This window comes from Uloborus diversus, chromosome 4 (genome assembly GCF_026930045.1).
Source record: "Uloborus diversus isolate 005 chromosome 4, Udiv.v.3.1, whole genome shotgun sequence".
In the NCBI taxonomy this organism is placed as follows: domain Eukaryota; kingdom Metazoa; phylum Arthropoda; class Arachnida; order Araneae; family Uloboridae; genus Uloborus; species Uloborus diversus.
The window spans coordinates 37,780,253-37,792,899 of record NC_072734.1 but is presented as its reverse complement, the minus strand read 5'-3'; positions in this window follow the sequence as shown (position 1 = coordinate 37,792,899).

The following is a 12,647-nucleotide window of genomic DNA, read 5'->3' as shown; positions in this document are numbered from 1 at the left end:
GTGTTAAAGAGGGCAGTTGTTTTATACGGGGAAGGCCCATCGAGAACTTGAAATAGGTAGATAAATGGTCGCAAGAAAATGTTTCCGACGCCATTTTTATCGACTATTTTCGCCTGCTTCGGGAAAAGTTTTATAGCGATTGATATCGTCGAGAATGGCGTTTATTCTAAACTAAAAGTGAAAAGGGTGTCGTTTGTTTTTATTGCTCGGTGTTTTTTCCAAATGCGGAAGTTCTTTCGAGGCTATGAATATAGAGTTTAAAAAAAAAAAACCTCTTACGATTTAAATAAGGGATTTTTGCTATACACACGATTTATGAGCTAAGACGAATATTATTGGAAAAAGATTGGTAGAGGGACATTTCTCTCTCTCTCTCTTTTTTCTCATGAATTTCTTCTACTGTCGAAAACAGAATAGAATGTAATGTGTGTGGGTCATTCTCTCGAAAATAGTACAAAATATGTCCTGCACTTTCAATTTTTTAAATTCAATTTTAATATTTTTCACTAATTAATCATATTTAAAAAAAAAAAGATTCTCCATTTGATTATGTATATTGAAGCATCAAATTCTTGTAATTTACTATTTATTTCTCCACTTGAAGGGAATTTTCCGAAGATATAAGCATGTGAGAGGACTTGCATTCTTTGGTTAGAACTGCTATCTGAGAAATGAAAAACCTAGTGCCAGTTATTAACCTCAATTTGCACCTTTGTTCCTCTGGGCACATTTTCAATTGTGAAAATTAAATTCTGATGCGTTCAAGTTACAACTACGTGACATCAAATCTGACTGCGAGATTCAAATACGGTCACAGAAGCATGTCATATTTAACACTTACTTTTTTTTAACCCTTCGCAGTTATAAAGTTCAACTTGGATTTCTGGGTATTCGACGCTCTATGACCTACATCATGTCAAAGATAACCTTGGCATGCATCGGATGACATATCGATGCCACAGTCAACCATTTGAGAAAGCTCGAAATTTCAAACGTCGAAGACGTAGCACAATATAAACGTGTTTTGACCAAACCAAGCATGTTTAACTCACTCTATTGCGACGATTAAAGTAGCAATTCGCCAAAATTAAACATATAAAACTCATTTTCCACCTGCAAAATTAACACTTAATCATATTTTCCACCTTCCTACCTTACGTTTTCCTCTCGTAAAATTCCGCCGACCCCGCTTTCAATCAAGCAGCTATCTCCCAGTGTCTTATATAGGGCCTTTTGACACCTCTAACCTATAAGGATTAACTTTCTATGCGAGGAAGTTCGATACATTGTGCTGCGAAAGGGTTTATAAGGCAGGCGATATATTTTCCTCACCTCGTAAACGAGGAACAGTTTACGATAGCTAGTAATAAAGTTTGGTGTAAAAGCCGCTTGTTATGTTCATCAGCGAGGCGTGGAAGAGTGGCTTACGTCGGCAGAACTGTTGTTTCGAGGCAGGTTGGCAATTTGAGTTGTTTCCTTATGAAATGCTGAAGTTTTCGTCATGTTACACAGAATAAGTATGGATTTTTTTTTTCAAAAAGATGTCCTCTCCAGGCAAGTCATTTTGGCATTCAAAGGGGGGGGGGGGGGGGCTGGTTCAATTGCAGGGGTGTCCATCCAACCCAAATTCAATGGCGCAAATTCCCCCCACCCAAAATTTGTCTCAACCCTCTTTCCCTTTTTTACTTTTTAGCTCTCTTTTATTATTTTTAAAAAACATTTTCAATTTAATTTATTTTTAAAAATATTTTTTTAAATTAATTTTTTAAAAATATTTTTTGTTTACTTGTTTTTAATTATTATTATTATTTTATTTGAAAAGTGCTGTGCTATGTTAACATACACACACACACAAACTAAATAAAAATTGAAATAAAATGTAACCAGAATGAAATAAAATAAAATTCAAAATTGAAATAAAAAATAAATCAATAAATAAATTTAAATAAATAAAGTAAAACATTTCGAAAATCCCTCCCCCCCCAAAATGATGGCACAACTTGCGCCATAATCCCATCTGTGGGCACCCCTGGTCAATTGACAATTCCACTGATTTCTAAAACATAATGTAATAAATTATGCATTTTGCTTGTTGTTTTAATGTTTTTTTTTCGTATGCATTGATTTTATACTCCCCTCCCCCGGAAAACGTTGAAATGACGGTATGAATGACAGGGCTGTGAAGTCGGAGGGAAAATGACTGACTCTGGGAATTGCTGAGCCTTCGATTCCGACTCTTCCCCCCCCCCCCAAAGCAGTTCGACTCCGATTCTGTAAGCACTGGCAGAATTGCGGAGTTGGAGGGAAAATAACCGACTCCGTCTTTTGGAAACCTTTGACTCCCGATTCGACTCCGACTCCTTTACCTCAAAATCTGCCCGACTCCGACTCCGGAGCCTTAGTTCTTACCATCATGTCCGTGGTCCGTGACTAGAAAAGATTTTGGATGCTCAAAAATGAGTTTCGTGGAGGGGGGAAGAGGGGATATATCCCCAAATCTTACCTTTTAAAAAGCTCCTGCGTGGTATGATCTATTTATTGACAAGCGTTAACTTAAACAGAAATTTTAAGGGGGAAGGATAATTAAGATGAAAAACAAATGAAGAAAGACATTGAGTGCGGAAAAATGTATTGGTCTAAAAAAGTGAAGACGTATTTTCTTCATGTTATGCCCGTTTAGTTTATTGTCTAAGCAACCCCTTACTAGTTGCAGCACAGTTCGACGCAAAATTGCGACCCACCCTTCTTCCTGCACTTTTTGTTCCAGGTAACAATTATTTCACAAGACAAAGACAAATATAAACTTAATGAATTTTAAGATAAACGGAGAAAACCCTACACAAATAATAAATAAACAGAATCATAAATAAATAAATAAGTTATCAATATATGCCAGAAACGATTTAACAAGCATCCCAAAGCAGAAGGAAGTAGATTTTTTTTTTTTTTCGTTTCAGATAGCTTGGAACCTACAGGAGATATTTTTTTTTTCCAAAATGATACTTTTATTACAATAAATAAAGTTAAAACAATTTTCAACTCTACGCATTGTTTTCTCTATTTCTAAATCGTTTAGATGTTCAGAAAAGAAATATTCAACTTATTTTCAGTATTTGTTTCTGAAGTTAGGCATCGTAACAAGAGAGAAAGATCCCTACCTCCGCTCTCGGAAGTTTAAGATGAGAAACCCTGTTTAGAGAGAGAAGTTTAACTTAGCTTCAAAAAGATGTCAGCGTCACCTGCAGAAATCGAAGAAATTCTTCACCATCCAAAATCGTTTGCAAAAAGGGAGAAAAAAGAAATCCAGTTTCGAGAAAAAAAAACATCAGAAAAGTTGTCAAAACGGACCGAAATTTTTTGTACCGTGCCACGGACTATCAAAACAAGAATACTTAGAAACGAAATAAAAGTTTGAGACCGAATCAGTACTACTAGTAAACCATGGAAATAACCGTAAAGATTTAAAGCAAAAAGAACAAGAAGTCTTCTCATAATTATTTCTTTCGTTCTGAGATATTTGGAAAAAAAAAGGCATTAATACAATAGCTTGATCTTTTCATGGCTGGCAACATTTATTTATAAAAATAGAAATGAAAATTAAATGAAGTTTAAAACATCAAAAGTGGGCAAGAATATTATTGTAAAATGAGTTCAAAATTTTAGGCACCAAGCAGACATTGTAAAAAAGGTTAAAGTAGAACCATAAAGATTATAAAGCTTTTTTAATGTTAGAAAGCAGACAAAATTCCGTCACCGAAAAGTCTACTGATTATATTTGATTCAGCAACAAATTTTAGAATATCGTCGTGAAAAAAAAAAAAAAAAAAAAAAAAAAAAAAAAATCAGTGGCCAAAATGTATTATATATATAATAATAATAATAATAATAATAATAGTAACAAGTTTTTTACATGTTGGATAGCAGCAGTTAAATTCTCACGGTAAAAAAAAATCCCTGGGGGAAGGGACAGATAAAACTATTTTGTTTATAGTATTTCCAGCATAATCATACAAGAGATTTTTTGAAAAATAAATTCAATCATTTTGAAATCTTCTCTTTTTTGCAGTTTTTGAGTATCCATATACTTTCACTCTATTTCTCCATTTTCTTAATCATAAGTTAACTTAATTTCCAGGAAAAAATATCGAAAAAGTTCCCTAATCGTTAACCCCATATCGTTCGCGTTCAAGCAAACGACAGTAAGTCTAAAATTTATAGTTTTAAGATTTAATTGTCGCTTTAAACACAGTACTTTTTCAATTATTCAAAATAGCGACTTTTTCAATCTTTTTAAAAAATCAATATAAATTTATGAATTGTGGTGCAAAACAGCCACCCTTTTTTCTCGTCAAAATACCTGTACAGAAAAGAATGTTTTCTCAGTTTGTTTAGTGTGTTTTTGTGAGCTTAACATTTTAAAACTTGTTAGTGAAAAACGAAGCAGCTGAAGTTTCTTGCTTGGTACAAGACAACACTATATAGAAGACAAGATCTTCATCTAAGAGAACAAAATAATTGGAGAATTATTTTTCTAAGTAGGGAAATATTGTCTAGGTAACAGACCGAACAGCAGGAGGTGACTTTTGAAACAAACTAAGCAACAGGAGGTGAAATATTTTGCTCTGACATGACAAAAGGCGAAACCTTTTACTACTTAAAACTAAAACTGTATGAGAGGAGATCATGTTTCTAGGTGGAAGACAAAACAGCAAGAAGCGAAGATGATGTTTTCCTAGGTAACAAGGAGGAGAAAAAAAAAAAAAACGGGATAGCTAAAACAAACTAATAGGTCATGAAATATTCTGTTGCGTAACGGCAATAAATAGGATATCATAAAGTGAAAAGTGGGACATTAATAATGGAATCGGCAAACGACGCAGTCAATGCAAAATTTAAAATTTTATTTTAAAACCAATGTCATACTTTTAAGTGAATGAGAAAAACAAATGTGTTTTTTTCTTGAATTAATTCATAGTTTGACAAGGTTTCTACATTCACAATTGTTAAACTTCCAACTAGAGTGCTTTTGCAATATTGTTTGTTAAAAGAGTCGTACACGATAAAAGTTAAAACAAGAACTTTTTCATTTTTGAAACAGACAACTACTTTGATTTTTCTGACGAGATTATGCTAATTGTAAAGCATAGATCAGAATTGTGAAATATTTTGTCTTTTGGGATTTTACACAACTCAATTTTTTTCTGTTAAAAACTTTTGTAGCTCATTCTATTGAATGTAAGTATAAATGCTCAAAAAATGTTCATTCATAAATAAAAACGTAACAACTTTGACTTTTTTTTAGAAACTGAAACTTATTATCGTCACTCCTTGTATGGATATTGGATAGTGATGATGTTGATATCAATCGTTAAAAAGAGTAAGAAGGAAAGAAAGAAAAATAACAAAAAAAATCCTGATTTTTTTAAAAAACTGCAGCGGTAATCATTAAAAACAAGACAAATACATTCAAATAAATATCTTTTTAAAATTATAAAAGGTCTGATCTTTGCTACTGGGAAACTTGCACTATAATTTAACTCAGCATATACATCGTACAATTCTCAAAACATTGTAGTCTCAATACATCTTTACTGCATCCTTTTGATTTTCTTTCCAAATGCAATCAGGCACACAATTGTAAATATATTTTTAATTTTGTAGAACATAAAAAAAAAGATTCCATCGTTTACGTTTTTAGTTTTACAGTATTCAGCCGTTTTGACGTAAAGCTCCTCAAAAAAGAGAAAATAAAATAATTAAGTTAAACTAATTAATAAGTAAATAAAATAAAATAAGGAATTTAAAAAGTAAAAAAAAGTGGATAAAATAAAATCGCTCATGAGAATAAAATTTTAAATATGATGAAAAATAAAATAACTAAATGAATGAATGAAGTGCTGATGGCCCTTTTCCAAAATGCGAAAATATTTTTCAAAGTTTATTTCATATTTTCTCAGGAGATGATTTGTTACTGTTCTGGAATTTTTACAATAACATTGACCTACCTTTTAATGGTATCACAAGCTGGAATAAACAAAATAACGCTGACGTAACTTATTATGTTACAAAACGACAGAATTGCTACAATGACATCGACATTGATACTAATTTTACCACAAGCTGGAATGTGCAAAATAACGCTGATGTAACTTATTGTTTTACAAAACTACAGAATTGCCACAATGACATCGCCTTTACTTTTAATTTGGCCATAAACTGGAATAGAAAAAATACCACTGATGTAACTCATTATTTTACAAAACGGATAGAACTGTCACAATGGCATTGACAAAGTAATACTGATGTAACTCAATTATGTTACAAAGCGACAGAATAGCCAAAATGATAATGGCAAAATAACACTGATGCAACTCATTATTTTACAAAACGACAGAATAGCCACAATGACACTAGCAAAATAACACTGATGTAACTCGTTAGTTTACAAAACGACAGAATAGCCACAATGACAGGAGCAAAATAACACTGATGTAACTCATTAATTTACAAAACAACAGAATAGCCACAATGACGCTGGCAAAACAACACTGATGTTATTCATTGTTTTACAAAACTACAGAATAGCCACAATGGCATGAGGAAATTAACACTGATGTAACTCATTATTTTACAAAACGATGTAATAGCCACAATGAAATTGGCTCAACTCATTATTTTACTAGATGACGGAATGACCACACTAATATTGACTTAATTCACTATTTTACAAGGCAATTGAATTGCCACTACAACATTGACTTAACTCATTATTTTGCAAGACGAATGCAGCCACCTTTATTTCCATACTTTATCAGAGGCGGCGCTGTGCTATTAACCCTCTGAAAAGAGCTGTTAAATGAGACGGGGGCTAACTTAATGCTTCCATCAATGATTAGTTAATTCTTGTAAGTTTTCCTTCTAAAGCGAACTTTCGGGCTGTTATCGGATGGCGCATTTATTTACCGCAAAGTCATTTCACAAGTCTGTCAGTCGTATGCCCGAATCCCTCATAAAACCTGAGACACTTTAAACGGAGAATTTAGCGCAGAAAATGTTTAATGGAGCGCAGGTTTGCTACTTTAATATCTTTTCGAATGCTGGCATAAATTCTACATCAGCGCGTACAAAATGGCGCTGAGTGAATATTATGCTTCAGTGCAAGTTTAGAAAAGTGCAACCAACTTCTAACCAATTGCGTTAGAAAATCCGAACTTAAAGAGCTTTAGAAAGGAAAATTCGAATAATCAAAATTCAAAATGTTCTGAACAAATGACATTAGTGCATAAATTAGAAAAGAGACAGATTGGAAAAGATATCTGTGATAATTTAAGTGACCATACATACTGTTTCCAGGTCCCGTTTTCCTCCTGCACAGCTCCAGGAAGCCGAAATGAACCAGTTTCTGAAATTTCAGCCCCTGCTCTTTTTTTCGGTTTTACGGGAATATCCATGTATTGGACAGGATTCAGACTATTTAAGCATCAAAACTAGTCAGGGGCGGATCCAGAAATTTCTGTAAGGGGGGGGGGTCAAGTTTTAATGGGACCTCCATCATGAAAAAGTATCAATTAAGTAGGTGCACCCATCCCTCCAAGGGTTACTGAGCACCCCTTATAATGCTCTACGAAGCATCTACCCACTCCAAATAAGACAAAAACCCTTTAAAATTGCCCCCTCCTCCAATACTTCCAATGGCGCAACCTGTACCATGTGGAACATATTTCCTCATATTTTCATCAAAAGTCATATTTGGTTAGGCAGACAGGTTAGTTATGATGGAAAAAGCACGAGTACGTACATGTGGTTTGAGATAGAAGAGTGCTCTGAAAAAACGTTAAACGCATTAGAGCTGATTATTCTTTAGAAAATGAACAAAAAATTCAAAATAGCAATAGCTGAGAAGATGAACTCCGTCAATCCTTTTAATTATGATGCGCTGAGAAAAAATACCTTGCAGAATCAAGTAAAAAAGGTTAACATCGTTTCCACGCACTATTTTTTCGAATCTAAAAGAATTAACTTCAAAAATGATCATTATGAAATTCTTGTCACAGGGGGTCAGCTGACCCTTTGATCCTCCACTGAATCCGCCCCTGAAACAAGTCCTAAAGACTATTAGGGTTCTCGCACTTCTTTCTTCCGAAATTCAAGAACTGGAAAAAGTTAACTTATTGCTCAATCCATTTTCACGGGGCGTGCCATTTTTATGCATATATCTGCACTTTATTTCCGAAGTTTTAAGCTTTGACTTTTAATTAGGATACATTCGATTACAAGGAAACATAATGCCTTATGTATCATGCTATTAAAGCTCTAGATGAAGAATTCTGAATAGTAGCCACTAGCTACCAATATCACATGAAATGGTTGCTACGTTTGTACTTTTGGTAGGCATTTTTTTTATAAAAGTAAATAACCTATTCGCTATTTGTAAAAGTAACGACAAATTAAGAGATGATGATAAGCTGCAAAACATCAAAATACGATTTCTCTGGATGTATTTTGACATAAAGCTATAAGCAAACAATCGAAAAAAAATAAATAAGTAAAATAAATAATTTTTTTTGCTCATATTTTTAAATATAATACGAACTAGTTAATAAATAATTAAATGAAAGCAAATGTGAGAATTCATACAGGCTTTGGCTTATTTGTTATTTAGAAATTTTCTGTCACCTGACGCGATTATTTTTCAGAAAATTTGGAATTGCAAAAGGTCGCAAACGCAAAACGAACCTCCCCCCCCCATGAAACAACAACCCGTGATCGTAAAAACGAACCATTTTTTCATACAAGTAGGTGTAAAACGTCAGGAACCATTGATTTTGTTACTTTGAACGAAAATATTCTTGAGATTATTTAACGTTTTGGTAAAAAATTACGAAAAAACTCTTCTTCAAATGACAATAAAAATTAGACCTATCCAAATTATCCTGCAAATTATACCAATGAGGCAATGGACCCATTGTTTATCGTAATATGGACAAAAGATAAAACAAACGGAAAAAGCATGGGCTCAAGTAGTTTTAGGCTAAGCAAAATAAAAGAATAAGCATGTATATATCAGAGATTCCAGGTGTTTCAAAAGGAAGACTTAAGAATGTAAATTTTGCACAAATAACAATATAATCGTAAAGCATCAATCGTACTTATTCAATGCAACATCCGCGTTGGCAAACATCAAATTGGTTAATCCCCCCCAATAAAAATTACTTAACTAACTTCTCCAATCAGATTACAAAAAATAGAAAAAAAAAAGATCTTTCATTTAAGCAATTGCACCATTTAACTGCACCCAAAATACAAAAAAACAGCACTAATTTTTATTCATCACTACAGAAAACAATCAAACCAAGTGTATAAAATAATACTGAGGGTTAACATCCTTTTAAAAAGAAAAACGAATCCATTATTCATTGTTAAAACTACGTCACCCTAAGTGAAATGCATTAGTACCTATTTGGGATCATAAACACAAGGATTAGGCACAAAATAACAGACCACTAAGCTCTAATCCGAATAACTAGTTTTCACCATTTTTTTTTTCATTAAATAACGGAAAAGAAAAAGCCTAAGGATTTATCTTGACAACCCCAAATGCGTAATCACATATTCTTAACACGGACAAGTTTGTGTTATTTAACACTACTTTAAGTTTTTGCCCTTCCTTAAACCCCTCAGAAAAAAATGTACATACGTATCATAATAGCAATGATCATTGACCACGCAATATATAAGAAAGCTACCCTCCTAGGCCACAAGTTCATTTCCATATTTTGTAACTTAGCCTTTAGTTTCTGAGACTATAATTTAACCACCAGTTGGATCATAAATAATGTATATTATCCAATTTCCAGCCGACCCCCCTTTGTGCTTCCCTCCACACATTTCTTCAGTGGACCGGTTTTTAAATGGCATACAAACACATCAAGCGTAGGCTACAGAAAAAAGCGAAAAAAATCTTTTCATATTTTGTGCCCAGCTATAATAATTTCCTTCCGAAACCTGTTATTGTTCATCTTCGATGATAGGGCAGCAGTGGATGGTTACGAGCAGACTTCATATTGGGCGCATAATCAAAAGTTATGCCTGAGCAGGACCAAAGCAGCGTTTTAAGGTTTCAGTATAACCACGAAGAGCCCGTAGGCGGGAAATTAAGTAAAATGCTGGTGTTTAGTAGGAGTTGAACGCACTGTTTAATTTTGTTATTCGCTTCTATTAAGTTGTTGTAAAGGCTCGTAAGGATATGCTAATGGCGCCGCAGCAGTATTGGGGTTTTTGGGGGAAATGGTAGTTGATTACAATAAGCGGGTTTTAAACATGAGAAGCTCTTCGATGAAAGTGTGTTAATGCATTTACTAGGTAATTGTTACATACACAACCAAAGAGACTGTTATTTCAATAACGGGCGTCTGCAACTGCTGATTATTAGGGGGTAATTTGAGCCCCTCAGACTCAAGCAGAAGCTTTGTTCTTTGGAAAGAATCGCCTACGTATTTATGTGGAACACTTGGTTTCAGAATATTAATTTTGCGATTGAGGACAGACGTTTTGATTTTATTAAGGTCTAATACTCTCTCTCATTACCTTTCTGGAACATTCATTATAAATGTTTATTGATGTTATCCAGACAACAAAGGGTAGTTCTTTTGTAACACAAGGTTGGCCTAATGTGGCATTTTGTTTCACTCTGGACCACACTTTGTGGATTGCCCACAACTTTGTGGTACAATTGTTTCATATTTAATTCACGTTTTATGGGGGCGAAATATTTTGTTACTGTAAAAATAAGAAAACTTATCTTTACTAATAAAAACCTGAAAGTCTGTGTCTCTGGATCTCTATTACGCGCATAGCGTCTAGACCGTTTGGCCGATTTTCATGAAATTTGGCACAAAATGAGTTAGTAGCATAAGAATGAGCATTTTGAAGCGATTTTTTGAAAATTCAATTTTGTTCTTTATTTTTTCCAATTTTAAGAACACTTTATGGAGCAAATTATCGTAACGTGGACGAGTAAATTATTATAACGTGAACGAGCAAATTATCATAACGTGGACGAGCAAGTTACCATAACAGGGGCGAGCAAATAAACATAGAAAATTGGCGAGAAATTCATCATCCATTATTTGTAAATAACAGGCGAAACGAATGACCTTTTAGTTTTCTACTACGGGCGAAGCCGTGCAGATATCACTAGTTGTATATAAAAAAGAAGCATATTCTATTCAAGTCTGAAACATAAAAAAACAACTTTTTAATCAAAGACGTCCTGTATAGATTCTTAATTTATTTGCTCAATATTTGGAGTTTCTTTTACTTAAAGATAAGGCACATTTATTTTTCGTCGTTACACAGATAGGAACAAAAATCTTAGTCTAGTTATCTAGAGCATAACAACAGATGATTGTATTTAATTGATAAATTGTTTCATCATAGTTGCGAGAGAACTAAACAACCTAATGATTACTAAACCTTTTCTATCGTAAGAATTACACTTAAGTAGTTTTCAACATTATTAATCTTCTGGTTACATCTTCTTTCTGTAACACAATTTAATTTTTACTATTTGTTGAGATTACAAATATCACGGAGTGTTATAAATAATTATATCACTCAAATAAAACTATTTTTATCCTATATTTCATGTAATTTATCGTCATTATTACTTGTAGATATTGCACACCACCCTGTCTGACACCAGCAATAATCTATGCAATGTTGTATTATGTTTTGAACATTTCTTCTCGGCAAATGTTTCTTTTAATACTTGGCAACTTATTAGTTAATGATACGAAGCTTAATTTTATGTCTTTAATAACGATGCTTTAGTTAACATTGCCATTTAACTGCAAAAGTTCCTGCTAGATTAACCTTAGCATGTTCTTAACAATAATACTGTGTTACTTCAATTTTATTTCTTGTTTAATTTTTACATTAGCATATTACACCCAAACCTGTTTTTTATGCGGTTTTTTATGTGATTTTTTGTGCGGTTTTTTATATGTGCAATAGATTAAAATTTCAATGAGGTTGGGATTCAATTGATGAAATTATTTTTAAAACGAGTGGGAAGTAGTATCTTCAAGTGATGACATAGGCACCTCAATGGGAAGTCACTGTGATCTCCTAAAAATTTCCCTATTCGGGAAATTTTGTCTGACAACTCAGCAAAAATTATTATCACTTGGTTTATTTTGATTTCGTTTAAAGATTATTTTGGTTATTTTCTATGTGAATTTTTTTATGCGGTCCCTATCCACCGCAAAATTTTTTATTTCTTTTTTAAACTGTGTTGCGAAAACAGCTTTTTAAAGCTACTCGTGAAGTTTCGAAAAGTTTTTTTTACGAGATTTTTTTATGCGGTCCTTATTTACCGCATTAAAACAGGTTTTGGGTGTAATTAGTAGCAATGAGATTTACTGGTTAACTGAATCTTCTAGAGTTTGTTACCGCAAAAAAATATATGCCCTAGAACAGTTTTAATGTTATATTACTTTATACTGCTATAGTCTCACCATTTATTGTTTTAGTCTATAACAATATTTTGTATTAACACATAACTGAACTCCAATGAAACTTTATATTTAATCTAAATATTTGATCACATTTGTGTATTTGAGACTTTCCTATCTGTAAGTTGGAGA